This window comes from Stegostoma tigrinum, chromosome 5 (assembly GCF_030684315.1).
Source record: "Stegostoma tigrinum isolate sSteTig4 chromosome 5, sSteTig4.hap1, whole genome shotgun sequence".
Classification (NCBI taxonomy): domain Eukaryota; kingdom Metazoa; phylum Chordata; class Chondrichthyes; order Orectolobiformes; family Stegostomatidae; genus Stegostoma; species Stegostoma tigrinum.
In genome coordinates this window covers 118,467,087-118,493,868 of record NC_081358.1, presented here as the reverse complement: position 1 = coordinate 118,493,868, position 26,782 = coordinate 118,467,087, and the positions used below count along the sequence as shown (strand labels likewise).

The 26,782-nt window shown below is 43.1% G+C and overlaps 1 protein-coding gene across 4 annotated transcripts in view; it reads left to right on the top strand.

The window, feature by feature from the left end:
• The first annotated feature begins 522 nt into the window (after positions 1 to 522).
• Positions 523 to 26,782, top strand: part of LOC125451823 (melanocortin receptor 5-like) — a 100,037-nt gene continuing 73,777 nt past the window's right edge. For all 4 annotated transcript variants that reach the window (XM_048529449.2, XM_059646249.1, XM_048529448.2 and 1 more), the window contains exon 1: positions 523 to 635. The gene's annotated coding sequence lies outside the window, so the exon portion shown is untranslated. The remainder of the gene's footprint in view (positions 636 to 26,782) is intronic.

The following is a 26,782-nucleotide window of genomic DNA, read 5'->3' as shown; positions in this document are numbered from 1 at the left end:
CATAACCCTTAATTCCCTTACTGTTCAAAAATCCATCTATTTTTGCCTTAAAAAACATTCAACAACAGCAAACATTCACTTGCTGAAGGCAGTCAATTCTGGAAGAGACTTGACAGTGAACTAAGTACCAAAAGCAATAAACTGGGAATGCTGGAAATCTCAAATCAATTTTGCTTCAACTGCAGTTTCTTGCTCTCACAATTAGAAAGTAATTTGAGTACATTTAGCCACTTGTTTTTGTAAAACTGGAGTTGAATAAAAAGACAGGAGATTCAGGGAACTGACAGTCTGTGCCTTGTTTGCATTTGGTATGTTGATGGTTTTATTGGGTCTTGATGAAATACAGAGAAGACATGAATTTCCAAGGTCTGCTGAGCACAGATGGAGGAAAACGTTTAAATATACAGCCCCTTATCATTTATAAATCGCATCAAATTACATAAAACGTCATCTGGTCTCACTTGGCTTCTGAATGCAGCTGATGTTTAAAGGTCAGTTCATTTTAACATATTGAAGGAATACAGCTCGGGCTCCAGCGTTCACATCCCAGTACAGTACTTGGAAATAATCTTTCCAAAGAAGGTCATCAACGTTAATGGGTGAAGAGAACAACGATTTCAACAAAACATTGCGAGGTATTTAAGTTTTATCCTCTTATTTCTAAGAAAACTCCTGTAAGGTTCACGGATGGAAGTGCAACGAAACCAGTATGTGTTGCTTTTACAAGTCAATGTTTTTCTAAGCACATTTTCTACTTTAAAGGGCTTTATCGTTTGCTCAATCTTCTCAAGGCAGCTTGATCAGTATATATTCGTTCGCACATGCCATGTGCGTCTTTATTCCCATCCAGCTGTAAATTTGCATTTATTTCATCCTGAGCTCCAATTCATCAAAAGGCTCAAAAGAGAGTTTCAGAAAATTGCATTACAATTGTACAGAGAATTTCCACGAAACTGTCACTTTTGAACTTTTAGCTCTGAGTCAATGTGACGAATGGATTTATATCGGGTTTTTGCTCAGGCGCTGTGAATGTTTAGGCTCAATTTCTGGCCCAGTTCTGTTATGCAAGGGACTTTTGCAGCCCTCACTTTAACATTATTAACTCTTACAACAGATGAATAAATGCTAGGTAACAGAACAAGACTTTAAACCAGTACCCTCTCCGGCCTGTCAGCTGGATATGAAAGGTCCAGTAGCAATAGTTTTCAGAAGAGGCTAAGTGTTGGTTAACTCAGTATCTCTCAAGCAAAACCACTAAAAACCGATTTATGCGGTTACTAATCACTTTTGCTGCATTTTGAAATCTTTTCATGTGCAAATTGGCTGCTTTCACAACAGTGCCTACCATTTATAGAATCCTTACAGTTGGAAGCAGGCCATTCAGCCCACTCCAGCCCGAGAAGAGCATTCATACCAGACACACCGCCAATCCTATTTCTGTGATCCTGCATTTCCCATGGCTAACTTGCCTAACCCACACAACCCTGGACAGTACATGACAATTTCCATGTGCAGAACCCAGCCTGCACATCTTTGAAATACTAGGAACTGCAGATGCTGGAGATCTGAGATAACAAAGTGTAGAGCTGGACTAGACCTGAAACGTCCGCTCCACACCGTGTGTTTCTCTGCATGTCTTTGGGTGCAGGAGGTAACCAACGCAGACGGGGGGAGAACATGCTAACTCCACGCAGACAGACACCCAAGGGTGAAATTGAACCCAGTGCCAGCCACTGAGCCACCATGCCACCGCAAGAAATTGCAAGTCTATAAAGCACTTTGGGATATCCTGAGGTTGTGGAAGGGCCTATGCAAATGGACATCATTCTTTCCTCATACTGGGAGTTGCACATTCATTCCAAACCTCTGAATGCTCTGTCTCACCCACTTTTAATACCTGTACTGTGAAGATAGATAAGCTGCAGAGCTGGGCTGAGAGGTGGCAAATGGAGTTTAATGCAGACAAGTGTGAGGTGATGCACTTTGGTAGGAGTAACCAGAAGGCAACGTATAGGGCTAATGGTAAGATTCTTAGTAGTGTAGATGAGCAGAGAGATCTCGGTGTCCGTATACACAGATCCTTGAAAGTTGCCACCCAGATTGACAGGGCTGTTAAGAAGGCATACAGTGTTTTAGCTTTTATTAATAGAGGGATTGAGTTCCGGAACCAAGAGGTTATGGTGAGCTGTACAAAACTCTGGTGCGGCTGCACTTGGAGTATTGTGTACAGTTCTGGTTACCGCATTATAAGAAGGATGTGGAAGCTTTGGAAAGGGTGCAGAGGACATTTACTAGGATGTTGCCTGGTATGGAGGGAAGGTCTTACGAGGAAAGGCTGAGGGACTTGAGGCTGTTTTCATTAGAGAGAAGAAGGTTGAGAGGTGACTTAATTGAAACATATAAAATAATCAGAGGGTTAGATAGGCTGGATAGGGAGAGCCATTTTCCTGGGATGGTGACGGCGAGCACGAGGGGGCACAGCTTTAAATTGAGGGGTGAAAGATATAGGACAGATGTCAGAGGTAGTTTCTTTACTCGGAGAGTAGTAAGGGAATGGAACGCTTTGCCTGCAACGGTAGTAGATTCGCCAACTTTAGGTACATTTAAGTCGTCATTGGATAAGCATATGGACGTACATGGAATAGTGTAGGTTAGATGGGCTTCAGAACGGTATGACAGGTTGGCACAACATCGGAGCCAAAGGGCCTGTACTGTGCTGTAATGTTCTATGTTCTATGTTCTATGTTCTATGATATACAAATTCCTTATTACGCTGCCTGTGCAGGTAATGTGCAACAAATGCATCCAAACTAACAGTTCTTATTCACTGCAAAAATTACCCAGCTGGTAAGATGAGGCAGTGACCTAATGGTATTGTTGCTAAACTTAATTAACCAAAGACTCTGCGAATGTCTTGATGATCCAGGTTCAAATCCCGTCATGGCAGGAGTTGAGATTTGGATTCAAATTTTCAAAAAGAATCTGGAATTGAAAGTCTAATGATAACCATGAACCTATTGTTGATTGTCAGGAAAGATGCATCTGGTTCACAAATGCCTTTTATGGAAGGATACTGCAATCCTGGTTTGGCTACGGGTGGTTGACTTTTAACTGCCCTATGGACAATTAAGGAATAGGCAATAAATGCTGACCTAGCCAGTGACACCCACATCTCACAAATTAATATAAAAAATGTCATGTGGTCCCTTTCCTTCATGCTGTGCCCTTACTATGTTGCAATCAGAACATGTCCTTCAATCTTTCTCAATCTAATTTTTCCCCTGTGAACTCAAACGCATTTAAGTCCTTATCTTCATCTTTCTGTCCTTCCTCCAGTAATCTCCAGGGTTTTAAAATGCACAGTAGATTTCCTGATTTATAACTCTTCCCTGTTTCTACCACCCTCTCCCTCTCCAGCCTCGGTGCCTGCTTTGTATCTCCTGACCCTTTCACCTTGACATCTCAGTCATGTTTAGAAAGAAATGCTGCTGCCGTCATCTGGGGCTCTGTCGCAAGACGATTGCTGTGAGGCCACAACAGTAAATCCCAGTCACCATGCTTCTTGGAAAGGTTTTCCGCACTATAGGATTCATCAGTGAACATATTTGAATGCATGATTGAATTATTCCCTCGCACAAAGCCTGATCAAACAAATTATCCTCATTGATGCCTCTTCCGGCCAGTAATGTGCTGCTTGTCTTTATATCACACCAACTGCAATTGTTCTTCACACAATGCAGAAACAGGCCACTCAGCCCACCTCTCTTCACCTTGCGACAACACATCCTTCTATTAGAGTCATAGAGACATCCAACATGGAAATAGACCCTTCAGTCCAACTAGTCTATGTGGTCATAATCCCAAACTAAACTAGGCCCACCTGCCTGTGCTTGGCCCATATCCTGCCAAATATTTCTTATTCATAACTTAACTGTATGTCTCCTAAACATTGTAACTATACCCACATCCACCACTTCCTCTGGAAGCTCATTCCACACACGAACCACTCCCTGTGCTCTTTGTCTTTCTTTTAAGTCTTCCTTATTTATGCCCCCTAGTGTTGAAATTCCCCCACCCCTGGCAAAAGACATTGGCTGTTCGCCTTTTCTAAACCTGTCATGATTTTATAAACCTCTGCAAGGTCGCCCCTCAACTTCCTAAGCTCCAGTGGAAAAATGTCCCAGCCTATTCAGCTTCTTCTTGTAACTCAATTTTTTTTTAATCCCTGACATGTTTATGTAGTTTTTAGTGAAGAACGCACATACAATTTACCTCAATTGTTCTATCTGGCGTCAAGTTCCACATGCAGCCACACTCTGCTAAAGACGTTTCTACTGAATTCAACAATTTATTTGTGACTCTGTTACATTTATGGATTCCAGCTTGGATATTTCTTTCCTTGAAACTGTGACCATAGGCGACTGGATCTTCAGACTCAAAATTGCTGCAAGATCATTTTCCCACTCAACATGAAACCCTTAAAATGACAAATAAAAGAGATTACCATTCAGTGCCGTTGGTTTCGCAATCAAACTCAGTTCTTAAATCCTTTCACACAATGTTACTTATGGAAGTGGTAAATCATGCTGTGTAATTTGGTATGAAGTTCATATGCTGTTGAGATAGTTATGATCATGTTGAACAATGGAGTCAGCTTAATGGGCTGAATGGCCTATTCTGTTTTTATTTCTTTTAAACATTGTTATTATTTGAGCACCTGAGTTCTAAAATGAAGAAAAGTTTGATTTTTTTTTGTTTTCAGTCCTGTGAAAGTCTCACTTTTTTTTTAAAAAGATCAGAACGTCATGTGGAACGCTGATGTCAAAACAGCTCTTGAAAGAGGCCATGACATTTTAGCTAAATGACCCAGCATGCCATGTGGGGAGATAATTGTTTGCCAATTTCAGCTTTACAACTCAGAGAGTATGGGGTGCAGAATCAATCTCATTTCAGAGAGGGAAGTCCATAACAGCAGAGGTGCCGTTATTAGCAGTCTCCAGGCAGACAGGATTGGGAAGAGGTCCTGAGCTGCTTGGAAGTCTTTGGAAACTCGGGAAGCAGAAGGCGGTGACAGAGGTATAGACAACCTACAAAACTGTTGAAGACGGGAATCTAAGGAGCCCATGTTGAGTAATAATGAGTTAACAGCTTGTTTTAAGGGTCCCGGGGAAAGATATGAACTGGAAAAATTAGTATTTATTGAATGTGCAGAAATTTGCTGAAAGAAAGCTAACTAAAGCCGTGCCAGCTGAGCAAGAAGATTTATTGCAGAGATAGAAGTGAAAAACTCTGCACTAAAGTTTAAATATCTGTAAGGACATTGCTAGGGTAAAAAAAGATGAATCTTTTTTGAGATTGCTAAAACAGTTTGTGTTAAGTGTAATAGAGATCATGTTTTTTTCTGTTGTGTATTAAACTTATATTTTTGTTCATCGAAAATACTTTAGCAGCCTCTTGTGAATAAGCTCATAAGAATTACCTTCATAGTGAACAGGACAATTCCAAAAGGATTTCTGAAGATGGATCTAGGCCCGAAACGTCAGCCTTCCTGCTCCTCTGATGCTGCCTGGCCTGCTGTGTTCATCCAGCTCTACACCTTGTTATCTCGAATTCCAAAAGGTGCTAGTTTCTGTGGCAGACACCTCCACCACCACCATTGACCACAACATATCACAAGCATGGCACTGGAAGGTGGGATTCAAAATTAATGATGGGAGCAGTGGAAGGGTGCTTGAGGAATGTGGCCGTGGCTAACCGAGGGAACTCCTCAATGAAACTGCCCAAAGTAACACAGTCAAAATATGGGTACTTTCAACCTTCTGTCTCCCCTTTTTCACTCAGCGAGTAGTTTAGGGGATGGAATGTGGTGCCTGGAAATGTGGTGGAGGCAGGTTCAATTGAGACATTCAAGAGGGGCATTAGATGGTTACTTGAAGAGAAATAGTGCGCAGGGATATGGGGGTAAAGAAAGAAATTGACACCAGGTAATGATGCTGATTTGAAGAGCCTGTGCAGACACAATGGGCAAATGGCCTCATTCTGCACTCAAACATCCTTCACACGCACAATGTAGAAATGTAGCTCAAATTTAAAGCTATATAAGATTATTCCTACTTCAGATCCCCAGCTTTCAAATAATGATGATATATCGTGACCCTTCATCACATTATCCTTCAACCAACATCAATAAAAAGATTTTATCTGGTCATTATCACATTGCGGTTTTGGGATCTTCCTGTACACAAACTGACTGTCACAACTCCTGCATTCAATCAGTGACAACTTCTCAAAACGTATTGTCATCTTGAAAGATGTTATATTTGTGCAAGTCATTGTTCTTACTAAAACAAAAGCAAATTATTGAAGATGCTGGAAATCTGAAGTAAAAAAAGGGGAGACTCAGCAGGGCTGGCAACATCTGTGGGGAGTGGAAATGTTGACTTCAAAATGACTCTTCTTCGGGACTTAAGGTAGAAGTGGAAAAATGATGGATTTTACACTATAGAAAACAAGTCTTCCCAGCTTTATTTTTTTATTGTCCTTTATATTGCTGTGTATACAACTCAGACTTGTAACATCCCTTCTAAAAATGTTCATTTCACTGTAATCCCAGTTGATGGGTATAATTCAGATCCCAGAGCGAAATCTGACCTGATAGATTAATGTGTTGTTTTTGCAATTTGGCTACCATGGAGGCCAGTCACCGAATGTATTCACAAGAGGCTGGCAATATAATCTTAGTTTATTAGTTCAATGAATAAAGGAATAGGGAAAAAAAAACAAAGCTAAATATGTAACAACTCAGTAAGTTCTTACCAATAAACAGTGAAAAGAAAGGTTTAAGAGGTAACAAGGTCTAGGCCTGAAACGTCAGCTTTCCTGCTCCTAAGATGCTGCTTGGCCTGCTGTGTTCATCCAGCTCCACACCTTGTTATCTCAGATTCTCCAGCATCTGCAGTTCCCATTATCTCCAAAAGAAAGGTTCAAGCCTTTTTCTAAGCAAAGTTCTTTAGAGATTCTCAACGCTCATGTTTACGGACACCCACAACTGCTTAGAATATTCACTCATGCAGAAACATACATGTTCATGAATCCAGACACATCATCATCACATACACATGTCTTCACATACAAGTATCGCTCTGCACATGCACATTGAAGTGTATGCACTTTTGAAGCAGGGTTTAGTGGCAGAGAATCATGATGTGGGAGGGAAGAAACAGAGGAGAGTTGGAGAGTCAGAGTTGCGGGGAGAGTCCCCCTCTCCCAAAATCTCTCCACCTCTAAATTCACCCTATGGCTGTTTGCCCCTCTGCTGAAACAAACCCCCTGCCTCTCCTGCACACTGCTCCCTGCCTCACAGTTCTCCTAAGCTTTCTCCTGCTCTCCCGATCCGGGAGTTCCAATTCCTTCCTCCCCAAGATTCCGATTCCCTTCTCCTCCCAGGCTCCAATACGCCCTTCCTCCCCTCCCAGGCTCCAACCATCCCCTTCTCCGGGCCTATCGAAACTGATTTATATGCTCATTTGCAGGTTTAGACGTCACATCGCATGCATTCACTGATGTCAGCAATCACAGCCAGTGAAGTATCATTACTATTCTTCACTAAAAAAATTTTAACTCAGTTGACAAGACTACGAGTAGTGTCCTTTTGACAAATTGCTGTACATTTACCAGGCATGACTCACTTCTTTAATGTCTCATCCCCATGACACATAAACTAACTCATTGACATTTTTCACTGAATTCTAAGAAAAAACTCAGGGTCAACCCTTCAGCCCCTCACAAAGTAGCTTGTATTGTAATTTAACTTAAATTGCGTGATTTTTTGCTGTTTTGATGTTATGCTAAAAAGCATGTTACTGACCTTCTAAATAAACAAGTCACTGCCACAAAACTAAAATAAAACTCTACATTAAAACCCAAAACAAATATAAAAACATTTCAACTTTCACCAAGCTTGTTTAAGTTTAGCAATGCATTCAATTATCACCATGGTAGTTACTCGAGACACAATCCATTAACAAGACCTTTAATAACCCCCAGTCAAACTACATCGAAGTTGTTCCTCATAAATCATAAAGAGCAAATATTGATATGTTGTGTGTTATCTTTCCAAATATAACTAAGAGAGATTCAAAAGGGGTGAGTCATGCAAGTCAATCTCCTTGATTTGCAAACATGTAATCAGATTCAGAGTGAGGGAGAACATCCAAAGAAAACGGGCCCAAACCAGTTATTTTTGGCAAAATAGAGTAAAGCCATGCCAAGTGCCTCATTACCACCAGTACATGTCACCAAAATGCACACACACAAATTAACCCTTTTGAGTACAAAATGTACACTTTGGATTGCTCCTTAATTTGTTTTTGTTAAGTAAGAAGCTAAAGGTGTGGAGACCTGGAGATTGAGAAAAAGGGCCTCTCAATAGAGATAATGCCATCCATTAGTACTCTGTCAATGTAAGATCAGAATTCCAATTACTGTCAGGTATGGAGATTTAGCAGCATGTGGTAACCAAGGTTAATAACAGCATTTAATTCAATGCTGTTAAAATAATATTTGTGAAGTGTAAGCACTTCTTGGGAACATTATCAGACAAGTTCAAGCCGAAGATGACATGCTTAGGATAATTGACTAAATCCTCGTTCGAAGAGTTGGGTTTTACAGAGCATCCCACAACCAGAGAGAATTGTGGAAAGGTTCCAGGAGGCCACCCTGAAGCATAGTCCCAGGCAGGTGAAGGCATCAGTACATTGATGGGAGACAGGAAATGGGAGTAAGTGGCCAGAATTGGAGGAACATAGAGATCTTGGAAGGCTGGAGGTGACCACAGAAATAGGGAGGAAGGCTTTAAAGATCATTAAACACAAGGATAGGAATTTAAACATTATAAGTGAGTGGAGGGGTGACAGGTAGGACTCAGGGCAAACTTGGACATAAGAAATAGAATTTCAAATGCTCTCTAGCTTTCAGGGAGGTGAAAGATGGGAGGCTAACCAGGAGAGTGTTGGAATAATCCAGTCTGAATATTACCCAGGGAATGATCATTGAGTACCTCAAGCCTAGTCCACCCTTCAGTAAGACAAGATCACTGCGTCCACACCGCCTTCCCATGTTATCCCCATAACCTGCAATTCCACATATCTATCAATCTGTATCCTGAGTACACTGAATGATTGAGAGTCCACAGCACTCGGAGTTTAAGACTTCCAAAGATTCATCACCCTCTGCGTGAGGGCATTCCTCCTCCCCTCAATCTAAAATGATTTACCAATTATTCCAAGACTAGTTCTAGAACCACCTTACCTCATTTCCTGCCACAGCCAAGGAAAACCTCTTTCTCGCATCTGCACTGTTGAACCCCCTTATAAGGCACAGACCTGGGTTACAAGCAGATGGAGGAACAGAAATGCCTGAGTGTGCAGATGTCTGGAAAATGTATAGGGAATTTGTCTGGAAAAGTTGTTAGCATAGCATAAACAGGGGGAAGTGAAGTGAGAGATCTTAGTGTGCTAGTACACTGGCCCCTAAAGGTGAGAGTACAGCTAGATGAAGTTGTAAAGAAGGCACAAGGAATGCTGTCCTTCATTGGCAGAGGTATAGAATGCAAAAGTAGAGCTATAATGATAAATCTGGATAAGACACTGGTGAGGCCGCAAGTGGAGTATTGTGTGCAGTTCTAGTCACCACATTACAGGAAGGATGTAATTGCTCTCGGAGGGTGTGCGGAGGAGATTTACTAGATTGGAGCCAAGGCTGGAGAACTGTAACTACGAGGAGAGATTGGAGAGTTTGGAATTGTTTTCCTTTGGAACAGAGAAGTCTGAGGGATGAGATGGCTGAAGTATACAAAATTGTGATGGGTAGGGATAGACAGAAGGAGCTTGTTTCCCTTGGCAGAGACTCCAAAAACCTGGGGCCATAGATTCAAGCTGAGTGGCAGAAGGATTAGAGGGAAAAAACATCTTAATGCAGGGGGTGGTGGGCACCTGGAATTCACTGTCTGAATTGATGAGTTGAAAAGACCATAAACTCTTTTAAAAGTATCTTGATTTGTACCGTAAGTACTGTAAGTTGTGAGGCAATGGGCCGAGTGCAGGAAGATGGGATTAGAAAGGGGTCCTGGGTGTCTTGGGATTGAAATAGACAAGATGAGCTGAGCAGCATCCTTCTGAGTTTCATTTCTATGGTTCTATGCTTTTGTGTAAGTGTAAAGAAGCAGATTTGAGGGTTTGAGTCAGCACTGAGATAGCAATACAGCTGGTTCATCCTTAGATTTTGGAGCTACCATTTAGGGTATAGAATATAACAAAATTAACAGCAGAAGAGAAGGAGAGAAGTTTCAGACAGGTGACAAGAAACAAAAGTAATGAACAGGGTACCAAGAAGCACTGTATTCTTTTTCTAAACAACTTAACGTTCTTTAAAAGAAATTTGACAAACGAGACATAGAACCCTTCAGCAAAGAATCCCTGCAGTGCAGAAACAGGCCATTCAGCCCACCCCAACCTTCCAAAGAGCATCCCATCCAGACCCACTCCCCTACACCATTCCTATGGGTAGTCTACGCAGTCTGCACACTATGGGGCAATTTTGCATGGCCAATCTACCTAACTCTCACATCTTTGTACTGTGGGAGGACACTAGATGAGGCCCATGCAAACACAGGGAGAATGCATAAATTCCTCACAGACAAATCACCCAGGGTGGAATTGAACCCAGGTCCCTGGAGCTGAGAGGCAGCAGTGCTACCCACTGAGCCACCGTGCCACTCACCAGCAGGAGTTAATTATTTATGATATAAATTTTATTCTGTGATTTACTCCTTCAACTTCTGCAGCAGATCTGAGATGCAGGAATAAATATCCTGAACGAATATGAAGTTATTTATAGAGACAATGGGAACTGCAAATGCTAGACCCTTCATCAGAAACGTCAACTTTTGTGCTCCTGTGATGCTGCTTGGCCTGCTGTGTTCACCCAGCTCCACACTTAGTTATCATGAAGTTATTCATAACTCGGTTTCACCTAATCCCTGTGAATAAACTACTAAATTGAGGGGGAAAGAAATAATTCTTATAAAAGAACATAGAACATAGAACCGTACAACACAGTACAGGCTCTTCAGCCCACAATGTTGTGCCAACCTATTATCCTACTAAAATCAATATACCCTGCATACCCTCCATTTCACTATCCTCAATGTGCCTATCCACGAGTTGCTTAAAAATCTCTAAAGTATCTGACTCCACTATCACTGCCGGCAGCACATTCCACACACCCACCTGTCTCTGTGTGAAGAACCTACCTCTGACATCTTCCCTATACTTTCCTCCAATCACCTCAAGATTATGCCCCCTCGTAATAGTCATTTCCTCCCTGGGAAAAAAAAACTCTCTGACTACCCACTCTATCGATGCCTCTCATCATCCTATACACATCTATCAAGTCACATCTCATCCTTCCTCACTCCAATGAAAAAAACCCTAGCTCCTCAATCTATCCGCATAAGGTCTGCCCTCCAGTCCGGGCAGTATCCTGGTAAATCTCCTCTGCACCCTCTCTAAAGCTTCCACATCCTTCCTGTAATGAGGTGACCAGAAATGAAAACAACTGGAGAGAGGCAAATGTAATTCCTCTCTTCAAGAAAGGAAATAGGGAAATCCCCGACAATTACAGACCAGTAAGTCTCACGTCTGTCGTCTGCAAGGTGTTAGAAAGGATTCTGAGGGATAGGATTTCTGACCATCTGGAAGAGCATGGCTTGATTAAATGCAGTCAACACGGCTTTGTGAGGGGCAGGTCATGCCTCACAAACCTTATCGAGTTCTTTGAGGATGTGACTAGAAAAGTTGATGAGGGTCGAGCTGTGGATGTGGTGTATATGGACTTCAGCAAGGCATTTGATAAGGTTCCCCATGGTAGGCTCATTCAGAAGGTCGGGAGGAATGGGATACAGGGGAACTTAGCTGTCTGGATACAGAATTGGCTGGCCAACAGAAGACAGCGAGTGGTAATAGAAGGAAAATATTCTGCCTGGAAGTCAGTGGTGAGTGGTGTTCCACAGGGCTCTGTCCTTAGGCCTCTACTGTTTGTAATTATTATTAATGACTTGGATGGGGGGATTGAAGGATGGGTCAGCAAGTTTGCAGACGTCATGAAGGTTGGAGGTGTTGTTGACAGTATAGAGGGCTGTTGTAGGCTGCAGCGCAACATTGACAGGATGCAGAGATGGGCTGAGAGGTGGCAGATGGAGTTCAACCTGGATAAATGCGATGTGATGCATTTTGGAAGGTCGAATTTGAAAGCTGAGTACGGGTTAAGGTTAGGATTCTTGGCAGTGTGGAGGAACAGAGGGATCTTGGTGTGCAGATACATAGATCCCTTAAAATGGCCACCCAAGTGGACAGGGTTGTTAAGAAAGCATATGGTGTTTTGGCTTTCATTAACAGGGGGGTTGAGTTTAAGAGTCGTGAGATCTTGTTGCAGCTCTATAAAACTTTGGTTAGACCGTACTTGGAATACTGCGTCCAGTTCTGGTCGCCGTATTATAGGAAAGATGTGGATGCTTTGGAGAGGGTTCAGAGGAGGTTTACCAGGATGCTGCCTGGACTGGAGGGCTTATGTTATGAAGAGAGGTTGACTGAGTTCGGACTTTTTTCATTGGAGAAAAGGAGGAGGAGAGGGGACCTAATTGAGGTATACAAGATAATGAGAGGCATAGATAGAGTTGATAGCCAGAGACTATTTCCCAGGGCAGAAATGGCTAACACGAGGGGTCATAGTTTTAAGCTGGTTGGAGGAAAGTATAGAGGGGATGTCAGAGGCGGGTTCTTTACACAGAGAGTTGTGAGAGCATGGAACACGTTGCCAGCAGCAGTTGTGGAAGCAAGGTCATTGGGGTCATTTAAGAGACTGCTGGACATGCATATGGTCACAGAAATTTGAGGGTGCATACATGAGGATCAATGGTCGGCACAACATCGTGGGCTGAAGGGCCTGTTCTGTGCTGTACTGTTCTATGTTCTATATTCCAGGTGTGATCTCATCAGAGTTTTATAGAGCTGCAGCATAACCTCACAGCTCTTCAACTCAATTCCCCTGCCAGTGAAAGCCAACACACCATACGCCTTCTTTACAACCCTATCAACTTGGGTAGCAATTTTGAGGGATCTATGGACATGGACCCCAAAATCCCTCTGTTCTTCCACACTGCCGAGAATCCTGCCATTAACCCTATATTCTGTATTCAAATTCGAACTTCCAAAATGAATCACTTCATACTTTTCTTGGTTGAATTCAATCTGCAATTTCTTTGCCAAGCTCTGAATCCTGTTAATGTCCCATTACTACCTACAACAACCCTCTGCTGTCCACAACTCCACCAACATTTATGTCATCTGCAAACATACTAACCCACCCTTCCACTTCCTCATCCAACTCATTTATAAAGATTACAAAAAGCAGGGGTCCCAACAGATCCCAGCGGAACACCACTGGTCACCGAGCTCCAGGCTGAATACTTTCCATCTGCAACCACCCTCTGTCTTCTATTGGACAGCCAGTTTTGTATCCAGACAGCCAAATTTTCCTGAATCCCACGCCTCCTTACTTTCTGAATGACCCTACCATGGGGGACCTTATCAAATGCCTTGCCAAAATCCATATACACCACATCCACTGCTTGACCTTCATCTTGTCACATCTTCAAAGAATTCACTAAGGCTTGTGAGGCATGACCTGCCCCTTTCAAAGCCAAGCTGACTTTTCTAATCAAACTGTGCTTTTCCAAATAATCATAAATACTATCTCTCAGAATCCTCTCCAATAATTTGCCCACCACAGAAGTAAGATTAACAGGTCTAAAATTTCCAGGGTTATCCCTATTCCCTTTTTTGAACAAGGGAATGAGATTTGCCAGCCTCCAATCATCTGTTACTACTCCAGTGGGCAGTGAGGATGCAAAGATCATTGCCAAACGGCAGCATTCTCTTCCCTGACTTCCCATAGTAACCGTGGGTATACCCCATCTGGCCCAGGGGACTTACTTATCCTCATGTTTTTCAAAATTTCTAGCACATCCTCCTTCCTAGCATCAACCTGTTTGAGCATATCAGAGATAATGGGAACTGCAAATGCTGGAGAATTCCAAGATAATAAAATGTGAGGCTGGATGAACACAGCAGGCCAAGCGGCATCTCAGGAGCACAAAAGCTGACGTTTTGGGCCTAGACCCTTCATTAGGCCCGAAACGTCAGCTTTTGTGCTCCTGAGATGCTGCTTGGCCTGCTGTGTTCATCCAGCCTCACATTTTATTATCTCTGAGCATATCAGCCTGTTTCATGCTGTCCTCACAAATGTCAAGGTCCCTCTCACTCGTGTACTGAAGCAAGGTATTCATTAAGGACCTCCCCTACTTCTTCTACTGCACACACAAGTTCCCTCCACTATCCCTGATTGACCCTACCTTCAATCTGACCATCCTCTTGTTCCACATTTAAGTATAGAACACCTTGGGGTTTTCCTTGATCCTACCTGCCAAGATTTTCGCATACCCCCTTCTTGCTCTCCTAAGTACATTCTTTAATTCCTTCCAGGCTACCTTGTAGACCTTTAGAGCCCTGTCTGATCCTTGCTTCCTCAACCTTAAGTAAACTTCCTTCTTCCTCTTGAGTAGGTATCCAACATGTCTTGTCATCCAAGGTTCCTTCACCTTACCATCTTTACCTTGCCTCAGTGGGACAAGCCTATCCAGTACCTAGCAACTGAGATAATGGGAACTGCAGATGCTGGAGAATCTGAGATAACAAAGTGTGGAGCTGGATGAGCACAGCAGGCCAAGCAGCATCTCAGGAGCACAAAAGCTGACGTTTTGGGCCTAGAACCTTCATCAGAGAGCTTTTCTGATGAAGGATCTAGGCCTGAAACGTCAGCTTTTGTGCTCCTAAGATGCTGCTTGGCCTGCTGTGCTCATCCAGCTCCACACTTTGTTATCTCAGGACCTAGCAACTGCTCCCTAAACAACCTCCACATTTCTATCATGCATTTCCCTGAGAACATCTGATCCCAGTTGGTGCTCCATAGCTCTTGACTAATGGCATTATAATTCCCCCTCCTGTAGTTAAATACTTACCCAACCAACTGCTGCTGTCCCTCTCCATGTTTATAGTAAAGGTCAGGGAGTTGTGATCACTATCACCGAAATGTTCTCCCACCAAGAGATCTGACACCTGGCCTGGTTGGTTGCCAAGCACCAAATCCAATATGGCCTTCCCTCTAGTGAGCCTATCTACATATTGAGACAGAAATCTTTCCTGGACACACCTGACAAAATCTAAATATAAAAGTTTATTTCTTGGCTCGCGCTCTCACCACTCCCGCCACTCGAATCAAGTAGACCAATCTGCGTTTATGCTACAGTAACAATTTTTCCAGACAAATTCTCTATATATTTTCCAGACATCTGGATTCAACTGAGGCCTTTTATTTCCAGAACCTCCAACTCTTCGGAACCAGTGGGAAAGGATATTATTGATGTATTCGCATATGTTAAAGCTCAAAATCAGTATTTATGATAATTGGAAGCCCTTCTGTTGTATTTAAAGAAGTATTGTTAGAATCAGTTTAGAAAACACTGAAAGAGACCTTAGAATCTGTGCTGACTCTTCCAGCAAATATCAATGTTTTATCATTTTTTTGCCCTTATCCCTGTAATTTTAATTCCATTAAATGTTTAACCAATTACCTTGAAAGTTACTACTGAATCTGTAGCTATCACCGTATTAGGCAGTTTATTCCAAACCTTAACCACTCATCATGTAAAAGGGCTTCTGTGGGTGAAGTCAGCAAAAGACACAGGCACATTCCTTGGTCAAGAAAGACCCAGGCTGAGCAAGATCAACTTTAGAAGTTCTCTTGTAGGTATCTCTTTTTGGAGAACTGGGACAGTGTGGGGGCATTGATTGGGAAGTTGGAAGGGGGAGTGTATCCAAGTGGCCTTTTTCTTCTTCAGACCTATAGAATGACTCATAATCCTCATAGCACCAAGAAAGCAAACAAAACAATCATTCCTAGGCCTCAATATGGGCTACCCTTTGTCCTCATCTGACAGTAACCCATGACAACTTCCCACTCAGGCCACGCAGATTAAATTTCAATTTCAATTTCAACTTTAAATTTCAAATATCCTCATAGCACATTGTCAGTGCTGCATCTGAAACTTCTAACCACTTGATGAATCCTATGTATTCAGCGGTTTTGCTGTTACCTGATTTATCTCAAAGCAATGGAGAGATGATGCCGGCACTAAATCCCAGCAGATTTATTGGTCATTCTTTGAAGTACCTCGGGAATTTCTTACACACACCTCTCCACAGTCATATATAACACAGAGGGGAGCTGAGATAGTAGGAACTGCAGATGCTAGAGAATCTGAGATAACAAGGTGTGGAGCTGGATGAACACAGCAGGCCAGGAAGCATTGGAGGAGCAGGAAAGCCAATGTTTCAGGTCTGGAGCCTTCTTCAGAAATGGAGGGGAAAGGGACTCTGAAATAAATACAGAGATGGAGGGAGCCGGATGGAAGGTGGATAAAGGAGCAGATAGGTGGAGAGGAGACGGACAGGTAAAGAAGGCGGGGATGGAGCCAGTAAAGGTGAGTGCAGGTGGGGCGTTAGGATGGGGACTGGTCAGTTGAGGGAATTTGGACAGGTCAAGGAGGCGGGGATGAGGTTAGTAGGTAGGAAGTGGGGGTGGGGGTTGGTCAGTGAGGTGGGAGATGCAGATAGTTAGGAGAATAGACGGACATGTCAAGGAGGCGGGACTAGCTGGGCTGGCCTTGGGATGAGGCTGGGGGTGGGGAGATTTTGAAGCTTGTGAAGTCCACATTGAGACTATTGGGCTGCAGGATTCCAAAGTGGAATATGAGGGGTGTTCCTCCAGCCTTCGGGTGGCATTGTTGTGGCACTGGAGGAGGCCCAGGAGTGGGAGGGGGAGTTGAAGTGGTTCACAACTGGGAGGTGTTGTTGTTGTCACGAACTGAGTGTAGGAGCTCCACAAAGTGGTGTCCAAGCCTCCGCTTGGTTTCCCCAATGTAGAGGAAGCCACATCGGGAACAGCGGATACAGTACACCACATTAGCAGATGTGCAGGTGAATGTCTATTTAATGTGGAAGGTTTTTTTGGGGCTTGGGATGGAGATGAGGGGGGAGGTGTAGGTTCAAGTGTAACACTTCAAAAGCTTTTCTGATGAAGGGTCTAGGCCCGAAACGTCAGCTTTCCTGCTCCTAAGATGCTGCTTGGCCTGCCATGTTTGTCCAGCTCCACGCTTTATTATCTCAGATCCTCCAGCATCTGCAGTTCCTATTTTCTCTTTTCCACTAACTATGCACTGTTAAAACCTGAATTAACGTTAACTCCAGTTCATAGCATAACCGACTAGCACACATCCTTAGCTCATCTGTTGCTGAAGGCCCCATGCTTGCCCATGTTCTTCTACACTTCATTATACTGCTCTTCTGATGTTTCCCACACTACCATCTACCCTAAATAACCTTAAAATCATCCAAAGTTCTGCCAATGTCTTAAACTGCATCAACCCCATTTATGCATCATCCCTTGAGCCACTAACTTATTGGTTCTCACGTATACAACCCCTTGACTTCAACATTCTTCCCCTTGGTTTCATATCCCCCTGTGGCATCATTCTTCCCACCTCGATATTTCCCTTCAGTCACACAGCCCTCTGAGATTTCTGCGCTCCTCCAATTCTGGCTCCTTGCAGATCACTGACTTTAATCTCTCCATGTCATGGTCATGCCTTGAGCTGCTTAGACCCTTAAATCTGGCATTTGTTTCCCTTAGACCTCTCTGCTTCCCACCCTCTTTTCTCCTTAAAGCTTATGTTTGTGAGTAAACCATTGGTCATCTTCACTAAAATCTGCTTATTGTCACATTTTATTTGACAATACTCCTTGAGAAACATTATAACTTAGAATGCTTCATCACCCTATTGGTTCTATATAAAGGCATGGTGTGGAGTTGCTGGTGGGGTGGACAAGGTCAGAAATCACATCACACCAGGTTATAGACCAATAGCTTTATTTGAAATCACAAGCTTTTAGAGCGCTGCTTCTTCATCAGGTCAGGTGAAGAGAAACACCCAGGCACAGAATTTATAGGCAGAGAGATCAATGGGCAGGGACATCAAAAGATCATACAAATGGTGTGTCGACAGGCTGAATAACAAGTGTCTGCAAGTGATCAGAAGTGTCAGACAGTGTGAGTAAAGCGTAAACAGCTGAATAACAAATGAAGGAGTGACTTATATTTGAGTAAATGAGGCAGAGAGATAATTACAAAAGTATAAAATTAAGACGGTGTTGGAAACAAACCAAATGACAGGTATAAATGTCGCATGCTGAGGGTCTAACCAAAATAACAATTTATTCAAAACTGTACAAACTAATTAAGGTAGAAACTTCATAATAAGTTATCAAGGTGATGGTGTCAGAACAGGACAGCAAGGAAGATTTTACTGACACAAAAGAGTGTGGTGGGTTACGTGTCACGTGACGTTTAGGCCTTCAACATGCAACTCTTATCATGTTATTCCAGCCATTTGGTTTGTGGGTCTGGGTGGAATGCTTTTCAGAGGGTTGGTATGGGCTCAAAGGGTTGAATGGCCTGTTTCCACACTGTAGGGATTCAATGACTGTGATGAAGTGGTAAGCTACTGCATAAAGTAGAAGGTGCCATATTTCCAACCTCAGTAGGACCCTTCGTTCATCAGCTTGGAGGCAGCGTGCAACACCTGACTCTCTGAGAAGCCATGGTAAAGCATCGGCCTCGCACAATCCAGAACCAGATAGAAAGATTTGCAAAGTGCATCTCAATTTGATATTTGACTAAAGGCTGACACGTGTCACTATATAAATTTGCATTGCAAACATCATTCATTGGCAGGGAGGGAATTGGTGATCTAGCTCAAGTGTTGAAACTCGCCCAGTTGATTGAACTATCAGGAAGCAAGGCGTAGGATATGGAAAATAAGCCAAATATTGCTGCCAAGATATTAAAAATTAAACAATGGAAAGTTAAATATTAAGCAACAGTGCATAAATCCTGTCATCTATGTCAATAACTTTGTCATACAATATAAAGCTTAGCAACAATATTGAATTTAATAAACTTGTTAAGATGTGCTAAATTTATCCCAGTTTCTTTGTGTATTTTGAACGCTCATCTCGCATCTCACTGTCCAAACTCAATCAAGTTTAACTGAACCAAAATCCCCTCTGAAGAATGTTTTGATTCATTCACAGGATGAGGGCATCGCTGGTGAGGCCAGCATTTATTGCTCATACTGATCAAATAAGAGTCGTTCGGTCAAAATCCTGGAATTCCCTCCCTAACAGCGTTGTCGGTTAACTCGCAACAGGAAGACTGCAGTGGTTCAAGAGGGCAGCTCACCACCACCTTCTCAAGGGCAACTAGGGACAGGAAAGAAATGCTGACCCAGACAGCAACACCCACACCTCACAAATGAATAGAAGGAAAAAACACATTGGCTGCAGGCCTGGAGTCACGTGTAGGCCAGACAACGTGAGGATGGCAGTTTCCTTCCCGAAAGGACGTTGCCAAACCAAATTGACATGGATTCATGGTCATTACTGGACCCTTACTTCCAGTTTATTTTTATTAAAATCAAACTCTACCATCTGCCACAGTGGGGTTTGAACCCAGGTTTCCATGGCATTATCTGGGTTCCCTGACTAACAGTCCCGTGATAGTACCATTAGGCCATCACCTCCCCTAATTATGAAATCAGCATACAACTTAAAACTGTATGAGTTATTGGTTCAGCCTCAGCAGCAGTATTTTATACAGTTCTGGGCATCGTACTGTAGGAAGGATGTCAAGGCCTATGCACCTGCACAGAGTCTATTCACCAGTATGGCACTCGTGATTAAGGACTGGAGTTACATGGACAGCCTGGGAAAATGGTGAAGGCTGAAATGGTGCGGGGAGACTCACTAGAGGATGTTCAATGTTACAAAACAACCATGCACTGGCAAGTTTAAATAAACCAGAGGTGATATGCAGGATAACAAGGTGTGGAACTGGATCAACACAGCAGGCCACACAACATCAGAGGAGCAAGAAGGGTGACGTTTCAGGCCTAGACCCAGGAACCGTTTTCCCAATGCAGCAAGCCCTTAGGATCAGAAGGTAATGCCTGAAAGGGCAATGGAAGCAACAATAAAATTCCAAGGGTATGTAATTGAAATGAAAAACTTGGGTTAATAGAGAAGGAATGGGAGCATATGATCAATGTACTGTCAATGAGTCACTACAAGGACAATAGGCCAAACTTCTTCTCTCTATGCCATAATATTTTCTGATTTCTCTCTTTCCCACTTCCTCCCAATTTGAGTTTTGTAGTATGTTGCAGTGAGGAAAAACAAGGCATATTTTGTGCAAACAATGCAAATTGATGCCCTGAGTAATCTAGCATGGAAACAGGCTGTTCAGCCCATCGAGCTGGTGCTGATGTTTTTCTCCAGGGGAGTAATGTCGTTGCATCCTATTCTCCCATTCCCTTTAACCCCTGCCTTATCCAGCACCTCTTCAATTCCACTTAAAATACATTGTAGCCAAAGTGACTAGCAGCCCACTCGACTTCCCATTCCTTCCCACATTTGGACAACCTTGTGCATGAAGAATATTTTTCAAGTTTACCTAAAATCCTTTAACCATCCTTGGAATCACTTGGAAAGTTTCCCAAGTACCCAAACCCCAGTGAGGCATTTTAACTTCACCTTCACCCACCCCCACCATGATGGGCAGGAGGCAGATGATGTAAGGACTAAATCATCAAATTTGCAAAACCCAAATTAGACAGATTGTCGCAGTAGGTTTCGAACAGTAAAGTGGCCAACTCTGGGGAAAAATCTGTTCATTGGAAAATGAACACTTCTGTTCATTCCTGAACTGTTAGCAGTAATTTAGTGTAACACCAGCCATTACAGGATTTGAGAAAGCAGCTGCTAAATGGAGACAGAAACTTGCTGGATTCAAACATGTTTTTTTTTGTAACCACTGCATGTGGGCCAAGAAAAGCAAGGTGTGGAGCTGAAGGGACTCAGCAGGTCAGGCTGCATCCAGAAACTGGAGGAACAGCACCTCATGTTCCACCTTGGAGCCCTACAACCCAATGGTCTCAATGTGGACCTTATGGGCTTGAAAATCTCCCCAGCCCTGAACGCATCCCAAGTCCAGCACCACGCACCCCTCTCCCCTACCTCCGCCACCCCCATCCCCACCTCCTTGCCCTGTCCATCTTCTCTCCCACTTATCTGCTCCTCTCAACTCACTGAACAGCCCCCACCCCCATTTCCTAGCTTCCCTCTACTAGCTTCATCCCTGCCTCCTTCTCTCCCACCTATCTGCTCCACCATACACCTTCTATCACCACCTCCCCCTCTATTTATTTCAGAACCCCCTTCCCCTCCACTATTTCTGAAGAAGGGTCCAGACCCGAACCATCAGCCTTCCTGCACCTCTGATGCAGCCTGGCCTGCTGTGTTCATCCAGCTCCACATCTTGTTATCTCAGACTCCAGCATCAGCAGTTCCTACTATCTCCAAGAAAAGCAAGAATGCTTTTCCCACATCATCAAGCAAATCCTCAGCCACCATTGGCCAATAATCCCCACTACTGTATCTCTCCCCACCAGCAAGCCCCTCACAAAATTCATGATGTCTCCTCATTGCTTGTCCGAGCTCCCACCCCGATGAACTTGGAATATTTCCCAGTTTTCCGCCCCTCCCTCCTGATTATTGGTTTGACACATCACCACATCCCTCAACACCACCACCAACATTTCCCAGTCTCCCAGGACTTCAACTGCAGCCTTCTTCTGCAGGCCTTCCCATCCAAAAGTCAATTTTGATTGCTCCTAGACAGGTTGTGGAGTAAGGAAAGTGGTAATACCAAATAGTTCAGCAAGTCCCCAACAACCCTTAATGCTAAAGTCCAAGTGGGGATTACCAATAAAAGAGACCTTGGAGTGCAGGTTCATAGTTCCTTGAAAGTGGAGTCACATACACACAGGGTAGTGAAGAAGGCATTTTGTACACTTGCCTTTTTTGGTCAATGCAATCACTATAGGCATTGGGGGGGTCATGCTGTGGCTATACAGGACATTGTTTTGGCCACTATTGAAATATTGCAATTCTGGTCCCCCCGCTATTAGAAAGGATGTTGTAAAACTCGAAAGGGCTCAGAAAGGAATTACAAGTATTTTGCCAGGGTTCGAGGGTTTGAGCTACAGGGAGAAGCTGAGTAGGCTGATGTTATTTTCCCTGGAGTGTCCGAAGTCGAGGGTTGACTTTATAGTTTATAAAATCACGAGCAATATGGCTTGAGTGAACAGTCAAAGTCTTTTCCCCAGGTCAGGGGAGTCCAGAACTACAAGGCATAGGTTTAGGCTGAGAAAGAAAAGATTTAAAAGGGACCTAAGGGGCAACTTCTTCACTCAGAGGGTGGTGCATGTATGGAATGAGTTGCCAGATGAAGTGGTGGGGGCTGATACAATTACAACATTTAAAAGGCATCTGGGTGGGTACATGAATAGGAAGGGTTTAGATAGACATGGGCAAAATGTTGGCAAATGGGAGTTGGAGCTGTTTCTGCGCTGTACATCAATGACGGCATTCCTGGGATATTCAGGGGAGATGGCGGTGGGTAGTGGTGATGTCACTGGGCTAGCAATCCAGGCTAACCTGAGGAAGCATGTTCAAATCCTACTGTAGCAGATGGTGAAGACGGCAAAATCCTAGTCCCAAGGTGACCACTGTCAATTGTAAAATCCCAGCCGGCTCACTAATGTCCTTTAGGAAAAGCAATCTGTTGTCCTTACCTGGCCTGGCCTACATGTGACTCCACACCCATGCCAGTATGAGTTGGCACTTAACGGCCCTCTGGGTGATTAGGGTTGGGCAATAAATGTTGATCTGGACAATATTGCCTACATCCTATGAACAAATGAAAACCATTTGTCCCTACACCCTCTCCTCCATCATTTGATATTCTCCCTCATTCCCTCTCAATTAACATATATTGTTGTAATTTGAAGTGGACATCCTGTAAATATCAATTCATCACTGAGGCAAGAATTCTGAGGAATTCCTGCAGTGATGTCCAGGGGCAAAGTAATTGGCGTTTGCAGGATCTCTCTGTTGAAGGTTGTAAGCAGTCAAACAAACACATTATTTATACAAAAGAGTGCAGTAGGAATGTTGAGTCACTCCATGCTGTGACATAAGGCACAGTGTCATTGTATTGTCACAATGAAGCTTTAGGACATGGAAAAAAAATAACGAGCACATAGCTTTTTATTGTGTGAGCGAGTTATCAAGAAAAGAGTTGGCACTTAACGGCCCTCTGGGTGATTAGGGTTGGGCAATAAATGTTGATCTGGACAATATTGCCTACATCCTATGAACAAATGAAAACCATTTGTCCCTACACCCTCTCCTCCATCATTTGATATTCTCCCTCATTCCCTCTCAATTAACATATATTGTTGTAATTTGAAGTGGACATCCTGTAAATATCAATTCATCACTGAGGCAAGAATTCTGAGGAATTCCTGCAGTGATGTCCAGGGGCAAAGTAATTGGCGTTTGCAGGATCTCTCTGTTGAAGGTTGTAAGCAGTCAAACAAACACATTATTTATACAAAAGAGTGCAGTAGGAATGTTGAGTCACTCCATGCTGTGACATAAGGCACAGTGTCATTGTATTGTCACAATGAAGCTTTAGGACATGGAAAAAAAATAACGAGCACATAGCTTTTTATTGTGTGAGCGAGTTATCAAGAAAAACGCCTTTGCAGGAGGAAATGAAAGAAATTGTTAAAATACTTCTGAAAATATGAACGACAGTGAGGCTGAAATAACAGGTGGAAACGAAGCAGTATTTTGCAGAGCAGGGGCCATTCGAAGTAGTGACAATATCCAACATTATCCCTGTTTACAGAAACCTCAACTGACAAGTGCAATTTGCACAGAGCTGTTGGACCAGCAGATCCATTCAGAGATTGCAAATAATATCTGACATGTTGTGCCATTCCTGTCTAATCCTTCTTATTATATATTTGTTGTGCTTGTGGCATGTCAATTCTGTTTTCAAGCCTCTGACAGGCTTTGTCTTTGTTAGATTAGTGGTTCTGGACATATCGATGGGATTCCTTTTCCTTTATGGCCAGACAGCATTTATTGCCCATCCCTAATTGCCCAGAGGGCAGTTAAGAGTCAACCATATTGCTGTGGGCCTGGAGTCACATATAGGCCAGACCAGGTAAGGATGGCAGTTTCCTTGCCTAAAGGACACCTCTGAACCAGATGGGATTTTCTGACAATGGATTCATGGCCATCATTAGATTCTTAATTTCAGATATTTATTGAATTCAAATTCCACCATCTGCCATGGCGGGATTTGAACCTGGGTCCCAGAATGTTACCCGGGTCTCTAGATTAAAAGTCCAGCAGTAATACCACTAGGCCATCGCCTCCCCCTGCTTAATGATCATTATTATGAATATGATTAAAAAGCACAGAAACAGCAATTAAGAAAAGGTATCAAAATGATTGCACATTTGTCTACCATTACTCTTATTGCTAACTTGCCATATTGCCTTGTTCTTTCTCTTTAGCTTTCTAAGTCTCACCTCACCAACACCACTCCACCCCAGCTCCAAACTCCATGCAACTATTTAGTTTACAGCCCCAGTTATATAATTTGCCAGGATACTGATCCAAGCTCATTTCAGGTGAAGGCCTTCCCAATTGTATATCTCCCTCTTTCCCCAAGCTCGTGCAAATGCCCCACTGAATTTCTCTAACACCAATCATACACTCATTAAACTCTGACCTAACTGATTCAATTGCTAAGTTAAAATACCTCGTTGAGAATATCAGATATGCTGAATCATAGATTTAATCCTTGTGCCAAGAAATACTGTTAACAATGTCCCACCAACCAGCCAATCAGCCAAAATTACAGTTGATGACCCCCCTTTGTGTGAAAGCGTGGTGTGTTCATTAGCATATACTCTTACAGAGGACAAGTTATATTTGCTGCATTAAATGTGCTCAACCATACCAAGTGCTCCATGCACTTGCATGCTGTACAATAAAACAGTTGGACATTTTACCTCTGACCTTCTACTAGATCCTACTTTAGCGAAGTTTGAAGAAGCACTCATTAAAAATAATGATCATTGTTAATAATAGTTATAAATAGGCATCACGGTACCATCGATGAGGTGGGCCTCGTGGCGAGACACAGGACTCTGAAGTTGGTTGGTCCAATGTAGGCAGTAATTGGGGGAGTATTGGCCCAGCAGCAAAGATTGTACCTGAGGATTGGAGAGTTCAGCCTTGGTTAGGTCTAGTATAGACAGTGGCAAAGTGGTTGCGGAGGGATGGCGGTGTAGGTACAGTTGACAGTGACGAGCTGGCTCACGACTCTGTTCAAGCAATATCTTTCCTTTTTTGCCTTATTTTAAAATTAATCCAAGTGGCGCCATACTGTAGCGACAAATGAAAGCTTTTCACTGTATTTTGTTGTATTCTGACTGTAAAATACATGTGGGCAATGAAATCAAAATCACATTGCATCTGAGTTATGCAGTTGAGAGGTTAGAAATGCGACAGTATGGGACAGCCTGGAATGGTTAAATATTTCATCACTGAAATCCCATTCTTCAAATGAATTGAAGCATGTTGTTATTAGGGTCAGGCATCCTACAGGGAATTAGATAGGGTACAAAGCAGAGAAACAGGCTGCACAGCCTGACAATCCACGCGATATTTATGTTTAACCAAGTCTCTTCCTGCCTTTCCACAGCTAAAATCCATCACTAAAACCCTCTGTTTCCTTTTCCTTCATGATTAGATTAGATTAGATTTCCTACAGTATGGAAACAGGACCTTCGGCCCAACAAGTCCACACCACCCCTTGAAGCATCCCACCCAGACCCATCCCCCTTAACCCACACACCCCTGAACACTATGGGACAATTTAGCATGGCCGATCCACCTAGCCTGCACATCTTTGGACTGTGGGAGGAAACCGGAGCACCCGGAGGAAACCCACGCAGACTCGGGGAGAATAAGCTTATCCATTTTCCCTTAAATGCACCTTGAGCTTTTATTTCCCTCAGATTGCAATCTGCACATCCTTGCTTCTCTCTGAGTGAAGACATTTCTTCTGAATTCCTTCTGAAATTTTGGCAAATGTATTATTTTGATGGCTTCTAGTTAGCTTTACACAGAGGGTGGTGGGTGCCTGGAAAGCGTTGCCAGCGGAGGTGGTAGACGCAGACACGTTAGCGTCTTTTAAGATATATTTGGACAGGTACATGGATGGGCAGGGAGCAAATGGACACAGACCGTTAGAAAATAGATGACAGGTTAGACAGAGGATCTTGATCGGCACAGGCTTGGAGGGCTGAAGGGCCTGTTCCTGTGCTGTAGGTTTCTTTGTTCTTTGTTCTTTGTTCTTTACCGCATGAAAGGAAACATTGTCTCTGTCCTCTCCATCATAAGCTTTCATAATGTTAAAGGCTTCAATTAGGTCACCCTTCAGCTTTATTTTTAAAGAGCACAGAGACCTGTCGATCCTCATAATAGGAATAGGCCCACATTTCTGGTATCATCCCACACCACTTTCTGCATCTGTTCCTGATGCAGCGGTATATTGGTATGTGACA